Source organism: Micromesistius poutassou (assembly GCF_964030765.1).
Source record: "Micromesistius poutassou genome assembly, chromosome: 16".
NCBI classification, from domain to species: Eukaryota; Metazoa; Chordata; class Actinopteri; order Gadiformes; family Gadidae; genus Micromesistius; species Micromesistius poutassou.
The window spans coordinates 2,961,531-2,971,780 of NC_140286.1; the positions used below are offsets into that span (position 1 = coordinate 2,961,531).

The 10,250-nt window shown below is 41.1% G+C and overlaps 1 pseudogene across 1 annotated transcript; it reads right to left on the reverse strand.

The window, feature by feature from the left end:
- Positions 1–5,902: 5,902 nt before the first annotated feature.
- On the reverse strand, positions 5,903–6,647 carry LOC311361233 (T cell receptor alpha variable 38-1-like; annotated as a pseudogene). The gene is made up of 2 exons: positions 6,532–6,647; positions 5,903–6,279 (listed from the first exon to the last, which is right to left on the reverse strand). The product of its transcript is annotated as a T cell receptor alpha variable 38-1-like (transcript).
- Between the last annotated feature and the right edge of the window lie 3,603 nt (positions 6,648–10,250).

Consider the following 10,250-nt stretch of genomic DNA (forward strand, 5'->3'; position numbering starts at 1 on the left):
GGTACCAGCTGTTATAGACACCATGACCAAACATGTTGACTACATATTTCTAAACCTACTTGCTAATACTGACCTCTAGTGGTAGATAAGAGATCACATCTTCATATTCACTTAAAGCAGAAGAAAAAAATAAAATAAACTCCAAAAATGAACCACACTATTAAAACCAAAAGATCCCAAATAACATGGCTAGAGAATGAACCAATGAATGTTTACCATTGCCCAATTACAAATTATTCTCATATTCTGTAATTGGGAAATGGTAAACATGTATAATTAATTACGAAATAAATCTTGTGATGAGGATGATGTATTTTATCTGCAATGTGTGTACAGAGCAGTCTGTCACTGCAGCAGAGAAGATCTTCAGATCCACACGAGTCTTCTTTTAGTCAGTTAAGTAGAAAACCTTTTGTCTGAACCAATAGACTCAGAGGTGTTACCAAACCCTGAGATGTACAGCAGGAACTTTGGAGGCTCTCCAGGATACTGACGGTACCAGAAGAAATCATCGCTCGCAGCAATTTTAGAACGACTGTAGGACAGGGTAACAGTTGTACCTTCTAAACTGTTCACTTCCTTTTCGACAGAAATGAGTGACTATAAATATGTTTATATGACTATAAACACCTGTCAAGATAAGGTTAATTTGTAATATGTTGCAATGGACATACAAGTTCCCTTTAATATTTACTCATCAGAATTTCTGGTGGGCTGCAACTTACCTGTTGATTTACAAACTACCAGTAGAAAGAGGACTAACATCTTGTCAAACATTGGAACACTAATATGCAACATACTACCCCAGTATCTCTGTTGTAACATACTGTTTCTTCAATAGACTCCTGGTAAATTCACCTCTCCAGATGCCCCTCCCCTGAACCACAGTTGAAGACGATGACAAATGCTCTTCAAGTTCCTTGTCAGGTTTTTGTACAGGGAGTCTGTGTTTCCTGTCACTGTGGGCCTCACAGCACAGTAGTACAGAGCAGAGTCTCTCACTGCAGCAGAGGAGATCTTCAGATCCACACGAGTCTTCTTTTCAGTCAGTTCAGTAGAAAACCTTTTGTCTGAACCAAGAGACTCAGCTGTCCTGTTGATACCAAGCCCTGAGATGTACAGCAGGAACTGTGGAGGTTCTCCAGGATACTGACGGTACCAGAAGAAATTATCATTAATTTCAGCAGTTTCGGAGAGCCTGTAGGACAGAGTAGCAGTCGTATCTTCTAAATCTAAACAGTTCCCTTCCTTCTTGACAGGAGTGAGGTCCACACTATAAACACCTGTAAAATAGAAGGTTAATCCATAAACATGTTGCCATGGAGATACAAATCTCTTTAGTCTTCACTCTACAGAAATTCAAGTGGCTACAACTTACCTGTTAATTTACAAACTACAAGTAGAAAGAGGACTGACATCATGTCAAACAACATGGGAGCCCTTATACTCAACATGCTACCTCTGTATCTCTGTTTTAGCATACTGTTTCTTCACTAGGCCATGGTAAATTCACCTCTCCAGATGTCCCTCCCCTGAACACAGTTGAAGATGATGACAAATGCTCTTCAAGTTCCTTGTCGGGTTTTTGTACAGTGAGTCTGTGTTTCCTGTCACTGTGGGCCTCACAGCACAGTAGTACAGAGCAGAGTCTGTCACTGCAGCAGCGGAGATCTCCAGATGAAACATTTGTCTTCCTCCGTCCTTTTTCAAAGTAAATCCAGATAGCGCCATGTATTCTTTGATAAGGAACTGTGGAGGTGAGCTGGGGTACTGGCGATACCAGAAGAAGTAGTCTGCTGAGGTGTAGTTGCAGGAGAGGGTCACGTTGCCTCCTTGTAGAGCCGGGACTCCCTGGATTGAGTGGATGGTTTGCTGATAACTGTCACCTGCATATGTTAAGAATGAAAGGTCAGTGTCTACTACAGTGTTAAAGATCCTGGAAATAGCAATATGAATTAATTCATATGAACTGCTAAACATGTATTTTTATTTTTATTTTTTTAATATTTTATTTTCAAATTCTGCTAAACATGTATTGAGGTCCATGTCCGAATTAGGACAGTGCTTCTAAAGCAGAACTCACCAGTAAACTCAGTGAATAAAACCACTAACATGAAGAGCTGCATAGCTGATACTGGAGACCAATCAGATGTTGTAGAGCAGCAACAATCAAGAGTCTAAAAGCTGTTGTGTTGACAGATTGTTTCTGATGTGCTGCCTGTCAAGCTCCACCTCCTGCTAGAGTGGCACCAAGGACTTAGACAGGAGAAGACCTTCTACTTTACTGGCTCTGTGGAGACAGAGGAGGACACAGGAAGAGGAGCGGCAAGAGCTCTGAGTTCTAGTTTCAAAGGTTGAGGAGAACCACTGTGGTGACACTCTACATGTAAATATGTCAAATGAAGATCACTTTGTGTTAAAAATATGATTATATTATGTCAAATGATTTGATGAATGTTAGATTGCTGTTAGCTTTGACCAGAGCGCTTGGGACATTCTTCTAGATTGAAAAAGGTTTTAATTTAACGTTGACTCCCTCAGTCTTAACATGGGGTGTTTTTGTTCAGTGGTACAGATGTTGGATATTTTGCTCAGATGCCCTACTTATGGGTGCAGTGTTACAGTGTATCATTCACACGTAAACCATGAAACCAAAAACAGTTTGGTGAGTTCAGTTGATGTTCTGGATGTTGTGGACTGAAAACAATTCTCGACTATTCTGTTGAGAACTCTTTGACCTTGCTCTTTTAACGAGTATAAACTGAGGATCCTGGCTAGGCTGAAGTCTGTACCAGTGAAGATGACCATTGTCATAGCCTGTATGATAGGTGCATTTGAGTGTTACAGATGCTCCCTCTTTTCCTCTGACTTTCTGTTTATCAAAAGAGATGGAGTCCCCAGCTATCAGACCTGGAAAAAGTCCACATAAAGAATGTGTTAGATTGATATGGACTATAAAGAACACACCAGGATTATTGTCTAAAACAATAACATATGAGTCAAATGACACAAATATAACAAACAATTTGAACCCTGATTTTCCAAATATTATGCAAAGAGAATGAACTGCAGAAAGATTTTAGGATGTTTGGTGTCTGGGGAAATTGTCCCCGAGAGGCAGTGATGCCTCTCGGGGTACTGGTGTACTGGTTTCAGTGTACTGGTTTCAGAGGGAGAAGGAATTGTGTTTTGTGCTCAGCAGTATTTTTGTACTTGTGTTGTGTGTTTCCTGTCACTGTGGGCCTCAGAGCACAGTAGTACAGAGCAGAGTCTGACAGCTGCAGGTTCTGGATCCTCAGAGGAACTGATGTGTTTAGGACTTGGGCATCAAATCTGTCTTTCTCGAACTCTGCAGTATTATCTCTTTTTCCAATTGTAAAGCGTCAAAACATGAACCTGGGGAAGTCATTGATTTGTTGTTTGTACCAGAACAAATACACATTAGTGCTCATGGTCTCAAATGTACAGCCAAGACTAACTGTGAGTCCTTCAGTAGCAATGACATCTTCTCTGGTCTGGATCACTCTGTCTTCCCCTTTACACTCTGGGGAAGAACAGTCAACAAGTCTTTAAAGAGATACCCTGCCAGAGAGTGAGCACCAGGATGAGTCCATATTATGGACGTGATAGATTAACATGGACAATAAGAACACAACAGGATAAAATGTCTAAAACATCCAATACCAATTAGATAAAATGTTTGACGATTAATGCTTACTTGTAGTGTGAAGCATGCAGTTTAACTCTTACCAGATTGAAGTGCAGCAATAATAATCCACAGCCAGGTTTCCATCTCAACAGCAGGTCTAGAGCAACAGGAGAAACTATCTAGGAGAAACTGCGATGAATTCATGTGTTTTTTCAGAAATGTCTGTGTTCTGGTCTCAGGGGGAGATGGAGGTTTTTGTACAGGGAGTCTGTGTTTCCTGTCACTGTGGGCCTCAGAGCACAGTAGTACAGAGCAGAGTCTGTCACTGCAGCAGAGGTGATCTGTAGCTCCACAAGTCTCTGTTGTTTGGTATGTGTGATTTTCAGTCCTGGTATTGGATTAGTTATGTATCCAGAGTATTCCATGATAAGGAACTGTGGTGCTGAGCCAGGATACTGGCGGTACCACAAGAGACTATTGACTACAGAGCTGTTGTATCTGCATGAGAGCACCACACCAGCATTCTCAACAGCACGTTGGACATCCTTCTGTGGACTGATACTGTCTTCAACACTTGGACCTGAAATAAAAAAGGGAGATTCAGTCACTGCACAAGAATCAAATCTACAATACATTGATTTTTCAGACATCGATGACTTCATTGAACTAATTAGGAGTAATTTGTTGTATTGATAAATACCTTACCACATAAAATGCAACATATCACGAGTGCAAAGAGCATGATGTGGCGACGCAGTGGAGAGCAGCGTGAGTTCAAGTAGAACGGGAGAGAGAATCATAAAAATCACATTTTACTCAACAGTCCTATTGAGGCTGACTCCTCCCATCATCTCATTTCTCGAAAGGTCTCCAATACACAGCAGGCCTTTTTCCATTCACGACCAGTAGAGGGCATCACAGCAAAAACTGAGTTTCACTAGATAGTCAATCTCATTTTGATTTTCGTTTACTTTGCTAGCGGATATGGAGCCACAACCAAAGGGTATCAGCTCACTCACTGGATAGGTGTCTTACTATGTGGATTTTCGAGATTAAATTTATTTAAAGGAGAACCAAACCCCAACACCACTTGTAGATTGTTTTCCACTGTAGTTGATTTCCTCTGTAGGTGAACACATGCTATTACATTTGTCACTTGGTTTCCCGGTGCCCTTTGGATTAATAACGTTGAGACACACCTGTTTAGGAAATAGTTAAACCATTACTTGATAATACTGACCTCTATTAAAGTATACCAGTTACTATAATCCCAGTAAAGAATAACATATTCATCACTTGTATCATAGGAGCATCGGAGTGTTACAGTTTCTCCCATTTTTCCACTGACTTCCTGTTCATCATGAGAGATGGAGTTCCCAGCTATCAGCCCTGGAAAGATTCCACATAATGGACGTTATGGAAGAAAATTTACCTTACATTATTATGCTAACATATATTTTTCATCTGGCCTATATGCTATATAAATATAATAATGGTGAAGAAAAGCTTAAGAAGTCCCCACTCCTCTCTAACAGAGGGCCTGGAGGGGTGCCATAAGGTCTGTTGATTAACTTATCTGTGTTTACCCACTGACATAGAGGTCAAGAATCAGGGTGACCTGATGCTAGTCTAGGGGCAAGGACAAGCCGGACACCCCGTTCTTGTGTCGTAAAACTGTTGCTGAATCATTCACAGGAATTCCTGGGAGGCAGGATGCGGGCCAGGAGGGAAACTAGAAAAACAACTGATTGTGAGACTAGTTAAACATGGTGTGTGCAGGAGATATCGTAAATAACAACATCCTCGATGGACAGAAAGGGAGATATAAGGAGGGGCCCGTGACTAGCTCTCCAGTTCTTTGTCAAACCAACTCGGCTTTGCTCTTACTTGTTCGCGAGTAAAAATGAAGTCTTTTGTCATTCTTGCTCCGGTCTCCTCAAACTCTCTTATTTAAGTTATAGTGTTAAATGCAGTTTATCTACCACAACTTGTGGATGGATGTGTGTAACATGAGCTTTTCCCAACAGTAGGTTAAAAGCAACAGGAGAAACTAAGGTGTTCAGCTTAAGTGAGGACTTATTCTCTTCATGGTACCAGCTGTTGAAGACACGATCACTAAACATATTGATGAAATGGTTCAACACCTACTTGATATTACTGACCTGCAGAACAATTTTAAGAAGTTCAGAGTATGGGGAAACGATGTAGAGAGGTTTTGATGAGTTGATGTAGTGTAATGTCTGTGTACTGATCTCAGGGGGAGAGGGAAGTGTGTTTAGTGCTCAGCAGGTTTTTGTACAGGGAGTCTGTGTTTCCTGTCACTGTGGGCCTCAGAGCACAGTAGTACAGAGCAGAGTCAGACAGCTGCAGGTTCTGGATCCTCAGAGGAACTGATGTGTTTTGGATTTGGGCATCAAATCTGTCTTTCTCGAACTCTGCAGCATTATCTCCTTCTCCAATTGTAAAGCGTCGTAGCATGAACCTGGGGAAGTCATTGATTTGTTGTTTGTACCAGAACAAATACGCATTAGTGCTCATGGTCTCAAATGTACAACGAAGACTAACTGTGAATCCTTCAGTAGCAATGATATCCTCTCTTTTCTGGATCACTGTATCTTCTCCTTTACACTCTGGGGAAGAACAGAAGATGTGGATTAATGAATGAATCAATTGAGATCAATGATGAGTCTTTAAAAGAGTTACCCAGCCAGAGAGTGAGAACTAGGATGAGTCCACAAAATTGACGTGATAGATTAACATGAACCATTAGAAACTGCAACTGAATAAAATGTCTAAAACATCTATTAACCAATAATAATAAAGTTATTGATGATTCAGTTATATACAGGTATGTAGTTTGAAACATGAGGTTTTCATCTTACCAGATAGAAGTGCAGCAATAATAATCCACAGCCAGGTTTCCATCTCAACAGCAGGTTTACAGCAACTGGAGAAACTATCTGGTGTTCAGCTCAAGTATGAGACTTATTCTTTTCATGATACCAGCTGTTAAAGACACTATGACCAAACATGTTGACTACATATTTCTAAACCTACTTGCTAATACTGACCTCTAGTGGTAGATAAGAGATCACATCTTCATATTCACTTAAAGCAGAAGAAAAAAATAAAATATACTCCAAAAATGAACCACACTATTAAAACCAAAATATCCCAAATAACATGGTGAGAGAATTAACCAATGAATGTTTACCATTTTCCAATTACAAAATATTTACATATTCTGTAATTGGGAAATGGTAAACATGTATAATTAATGACAAAATAAATCTTATGATGAGATGATATTGAAATGGTATTTTATCAGCAATGTCTGTGTACGTGTCTCAGGAGGAGAGAGAAGTGTGTTTTGTGCTTGGCAGGTTTTTGTACAGGGAGTCTGTGTTTCCTGTCATTGTGGCCCTCAGAGCACAGTAGTACAGAGCAGAGTCTGTCACTGCAACAGAGGAGATCTTCAGATCCACACCAGTCTTCTTGTCAGTCAGTTCAGTAGAAAACCTTTTGTCTGAACCAATAGACTCAGCGGTGTTACCAAACCCTGAGATGTACAGCAGGAACTTTGGAGGTTCTCCAGGATACTGACGGTACCAGAAGAAATTATCGCTCCCAGCAATTTTAGGGTGAAGGTAGGACAGGGTAACAGTTGTACCTTCTAAATGGTTCTCTTCCTTCTCGGGAGAAATGGGGTCCAGACTATAAACACCTGTAAAGATAAGGTTAATCTGTAAACATGTTGCAATGGAGATACAAGGTCCCTTTAATATTCCCTTTAAAATTACAACATTTCTGGTGGGCTGCAACTTACCTGTTGATTTACAAACTACCAGTAGAAAGAGGACTAACATCTTGTCAAACATGGGAACCCTAATATGCAACATACTACCGCAGTATCTGTTGTAACACTGTTTCTTCAATAGACTCCTGGTAAATTCACCTCTCCAGATGCCCCTCCCCTGAACCATAGTTGAAAACAATGACAAATGCTCTTCAAGTTCCTTGTCAGGTTTTTGTACAGTGAGTTTGTGTTTCCTGTCACTGTGGGCCTCACAGCACAGTAGTACAGAGCAGAGTCTGTCACTGCAGCAGCGGAGATCTCCAGAGCAAACACTTGCCTCGCTTTGTCCTTTTTCAGTGTAAATCCAGATAGCTCCATGTATTCTTTGATAAGGAACTGTGGAGGTGAGCTGGGGTACTGGCGATACCAGAAGAAGTTGTCTGCTGAGGTGTAGTTGCATGAGAGAGTCACGTTGTCTCCTTGTAGAGCCTGGATTCTGTCCTGGATTCTGTCCTGGATTGAGTGGATGGTTTGCTGATGACTGTCACCTGCATATGTTAATAAAAGGTCAGTGTCTACCACAGAGTTAAAGATCCTGGCAATATGAATTATTCATATGAACTACTAAACATGTTTTGAGGTAAATGTCCTAAAAAGGATAGTGCTTTTAAAGTAGAACTCACCAGTAAACCCAGCGAATAAAACCACTAACATGAAGAGCTGCATAGCTGATACTGGAGACAATGTTGTATCAGATGTTGTAAAGAAGCAACAATAAATTGGTCTACAGCAACAGGAGAAACAATCTGGTGTTCAGCTCAAGTATGAGACTTATTCTCTTCATGGTACCAGTTGTTAAAGACACAATGACAAAACATGTTGATGAAAAAGTTCAACTACTTGATAATACTGGCCTCTAGGGTCGGATAAGAGATCACTTTCAGTAAAGATGAATTATTAGTTAAACCAATATTCCAAATATTATCGAAAGAGAATGAACTTCGCAATGATTTTAAGATGTTTGGTTTTTGGTGAAAATGCTCCAGATTGGGACAGATGTGTTGTTGTTTGTTAATTCAGTCATGTGTCTCTACAGGTCTCAGGGAAGAGGGAAGTGTGTTTTATTCTTTTTGTACAGGGAGTCTGTATTTCCTGTCACTGTGGGCCTCAGAGCACAGTAGTACAGAGCAGAGTCCGTCACTGCAGCAGAGGTGATCTGTAGCTCCACAAGTCTCTGTTGTTTGGTATGTGTGATGTTCAGTCCTGGTATTGGATTAGTTATGTATCCAGAGTATTCCATGATAAGGAACTGTGGTGCTGAGCCAGGATACTGGCGGTACCATAAGAGACTATTGACTACAGAGTTGTATCTCCATGAGAGCACCACACCAGTATCCTCAACAGCACATTGGACATCCTTCTGTGGACTGATATTCTCCCCATCACTTGGACCTGAAATTAAAAAGGGGATTCAGTCACTGCATCGATAATCAAATCTACCATACATTGATGTTTCAGACAACGATGACTTAATTTAACTAATTAGGAGTCGAAAAGTGGTGTGGTGAGTGAAACTCCCAGCAGAGGGCGCCGCAGCAAAAGCTGAGTTCGCTAGATGGATGAGCCAAATGATAGCAGCTCACAAAATATGTCTTGTTATGTGGATCGTTGAGTTTAGACAATCTACACCACTTCTAGATTGTTTTCCACTGTAGATGAATCCTTCTCACCTCTCACTGCCAATCACTGATTCACACGGTATCTTTTCAAGAGGAAGGGATGGACCTTCATCGAATTGATCGGCAAGTCGGAAGTCTGCACCCCCAACCACCGAGAAGGAATATACAACCGCTACATCGCCGTTTGTCTGTATGCATCTTTATTTCATTTGAAGCTTTGAATATTTTAGTGAAACATTAGGCACACAACTAAAATGTATTGTATGCATGTGGTTTATAAAAAACAGAAAAATGTCATTGATTTTGCCATTAATGTGCTTGTGTTCTTCGATTTTGCAAAGCGCTTTGGATATGCAGTTCTTTGGACGGCTCCGGGGAAAGTTATAGTGATGGGTCGTTTGCAACCGAATCAGTTCGAATGAATGACTCTTTAACAAGAACGAACCAACCTGATTCCACGTTTCAGTTGGTCTCGTTCGTATCGTTTGTTCTCCGAGACTCGACTCCCAGACCCACTCACTAGTCGCTGACGCTGACTCGTGAGTCGCTGTTCGTTCACTGACTATGTTAAGTGGTGAAGAGCGGTGCCTGGGCAACAACATCCCGATTCCGAACATGAAGCGCTCCTCAGCTGAAAGGAACTTAGGCCCCGTCCACACGGGCGAAACGATCAGTTTTCCTTTGATGCGTTTCAGGAATATCTTCGTAAAGACGGACTCGTTGCGAAAACGCATCGAGCTGTAGAAAGGCTGTAGTAGGCCTACATATTCAAGGCGACTGTGTGGCTCTGGTTCTCCACAAAAACAGAGCGCATCCAACCTGTGCGCATCATGCCATGTGCGCTGTACATAAACATACAGTCGAGGAGGAGAAAGCAGTTGTTAAACCTTTTAGATTGAGCAGAAATATTTTTATTTTTGATGTAGGCCTACAGTTAGTAATTAAATTTACCAAGGGGCTGTATTTTTGCTTATTTGCTACAAAAATAATACAAATCAAATAAATAAATTAAAAATCAACAACTCCAACGTCCCCAGCTTGTGGGGGGGGGGGGGGGGGGGGGGGGGCGATGACATCATTGTTTGCGTTTCAGGCGTCCACACGAATCCTAACACGAAACCACAGT